This window comes from Cricetulus griseus, assembly GCF_003668045.3.
Source record: "Cricetulus griseus strain 17A/GY chromosome 1 unlocalized genomic scaffold, alternate assembly CriGri-PICRH-1.0 chr1_0, whole genome shotgun sequence".
In the NCBI taxonomy this organism is placed as follows: Eukaryota; Metazoa; Chordata; class Mammalia; order Rodentia; family Cricetidae; genus Cricetulus; species Cricetulus griseus.
This window is the reverse complement of record NW_023276806.1, coordinates 202,214,448-202,217,372: the sequence shown is the minus strand read 5'-3', so window position 1 is coordinate 202,217,372 and position 2,925 is coordinate 202,214,448.

Genomic DNA, 2,925 nt, shown 5'->3' with positions numbered 1-2,925 from the left:
TAATTCTGGACTTCTTTAAGATTGCTACAACAGTGAGAAAGGTCAAAATAGCTCCTAGTAAAAGCACAGAAGCCTCTACATTAACCTCCCAAAATAGCAACATTCCCAAGCCAAAGTCCAGAAAAGACATACCTCTCCGAATTTACCACCCTGCAGTTCTGAATCCGCCCCGTTAGAGGGGTCTCCGCAGTGCCGGTGATGTTAACAAGTTCCCGGGTTTCGGCACCAGATGTCCCGCGCGATATTCTCGCCGGCAAGAATCACACAGGACATTCGGATCCTTCTGTAGGAAAGCTTTAATGTATCTTGAGAGAGGAGAGCATAAGCTTACCAGAGCGGAGACCCCGAGCCAAGAATCCCGTCCCCTAATAAAGGCTGGCAGCCCCGCCTGGGACGTGTCACCCTATGAATGGCTTCAGCTCCTCAGGCCATATGAGCCACGGGATAGGCAGAGATCAAGGAAATAGATAATTACCCAGCGCCTGCGAAATAATTTACATTCAGTGCCTACAGGCACCATCATTGTAATGGAGAATGCAGGGACGGCTCCCTACAATGATTGGCCTACCCATATTCCAATGTCATTTGGTGTTTGTCACTATGCAGGTCTTATTTAGGTGGCCATATTGTTGCTATTTCACTGGTGCAGATTCACTGTTGTATATAGAAGGCACAATCTTGAAGCAGACTCTCTAGTCCTCTGACTTTTAGATTTCTTTATTCTTCTCTCCTGCAATACATCCTGACCATAGTCTCCCCTCCCTTCACTCCACCCAGATGTACTAATCCTTTGTTTCCCTTCAGAAAAACACAGTCTTCCTGAGGATATCAACTGAGCACTGCATAATAAGATGCAGTAAGAGTAGGCACAAATCCTCATATCAAGGTTCTAGGAGCCAAACCAGAAGTAAGAAAAGGTTCCCAAGATCAGACAAAGAATTCAGACACTCCCCACACTCCTACTGTTAGGAGCCCCACAAAACCCTCCAGCTAAACAACCACAGATTTATACAGAGGACTTATGCAGGCTCTGTGATTACCTTCAGTCTCTGTAAGCCCCTAAGAGCACTGTTTGGTTGACTCTGTGGGCTGAGCTCGCTTGGTGTCTTTGATCCCTCCTACAACCCTGTGTTCTTCCCCTTTTCCTTGAGGTCCCCTGAATACTGCTTAATGTTTGGCTGGGGATCTCAGTATCTGTACCCATCAGCTGTTGGAGAAAGCCTAATTGATGATGATTGAGCTAGGCACAAATCTGTGAGTATAACAGAATTCCATTAGTCATCTTTTCATTGACGTGTGTGTGTGTGTGTGTGTGTGTGTGTGTGTGTGTGTGTGTGTGTACCCACACTAACTTCCATGGCTGAGCAGAGCTGGATGGACTAAAATGGGCTCCTTCAAACAGAAACACCAATGGAATCCATAAACAGATTTAAAAATTTTAAATTTGTTTTATATTTTACTTGGGTAAGTTTTTGTCTACAGACAAGATGTGCCCATGGAGATAAGAAGAGACCTCTGATCCTCTGGATCTTCAGTTAGAGATGGTTGAAAAGTCCCCAGTGTGTTCTGGGAACTGAACAAGAGTCCCTTGCAAGAGTAACAATAACTTTTGCCAACTGAGTCATCTCTCCAGCCCCCACAAGCTGAGTTTGAAGAAAAACATGTTTTCTTTCTCTTCCTTTTCTCCTGTAAGCAAACATTCCTGTCTGTTTTCTCCTTTGCTCCGAGCCCTTGGTCATATGTTCTGTTCAGTCCAATCCAGTTTCTCCAAAGAACCCCTGTCCAGATGTGCTTGGGGCCAGCATCTAAACTGAATCGTAGTTTCCAACTCATAAGAACAAAAATCAAGCCAGTACAGCAACAGGATAGAGCTTGGGTAGAGTACACCATAGTCCATTGCTTCCCCTCCCCCAACTTGCCATTCATCTCATTTACAGCTGTATTAAAGCCTGAGTCACAATGCTGTCTTTCCCCAGATTCACTGCAAATGCTCCACACATCCCATAGTTTAGCCAGATGTCACTGGTAACAACAATGGTTGCTGCTTCTGGGAGACACGGGTAGTTCACTGCCGACCAGGTCCTAGGATCGCTTCAGGCTTTTGAGAGGGGGCTCCAGGAAAGGACAGTGAGCAGAAATCAGGGTACGGTATGTTCCAGCTCCAGGTATGAGCCCATCACTGTCTTCCAGCTTGAGGTCTCAGAGACCTCAGAAGCATGAGCCGTAATGAAATCCAGAGCCTGGGTTTTCAGCCACCCTGAATTCTGGAGTCAGCAAGGAAGAGTGTGGGCAGCATTGTCCACAGAGAGGTCCCTGCAGATGGCATCCTCTCATGTGACCTTCAAATTCCCTAGGCCATACTTGTCAGCAGTTGCCAGCACAGCATCTGCTATACTGTGGAGATATGGTGCCTTCCAGGTGTAAATAAAGCCAATCATTGCCTTGAAGACTTGGGGCTCCTGCTCATGGATCTCAATGAGGTTCCTTTTGCTCTCCTCCATGTCGTGTTCAAACATGGCTCAGAAAACTGAAGAGTGAGCTGCTAAGATGGCCTTGTGAGCCTGGAATTCCTGGCCAGCTACCACCAGGTAGTACTCTGTGAAGCATGGAATCTCTCACAGCTCTCCTACCTCACCTGCCATTGTGAACCTTGGAACCTGGATCCCTGACTTCTTCTTCTGGTCAGAGATGCTGCAGGAGTCCTGAACCAAACTCACTTTGCAGAGGAAGGTGAACTTGTCATTCGGGAAAAGCCAATGCACACTGGACAAGAGGAAATCTAGAAGGATGAACATTTTGAATCCCCAGTGGTAGCCTGGCAGGAACCTAAAGACCTAAAGCATGCTCCTCATGCTTTGGGTTTTCGCTCCTTCAGTGCTTATGATCCAGAACTGGAACTTTGTCCAAAGGCAACTCTTTGAACGA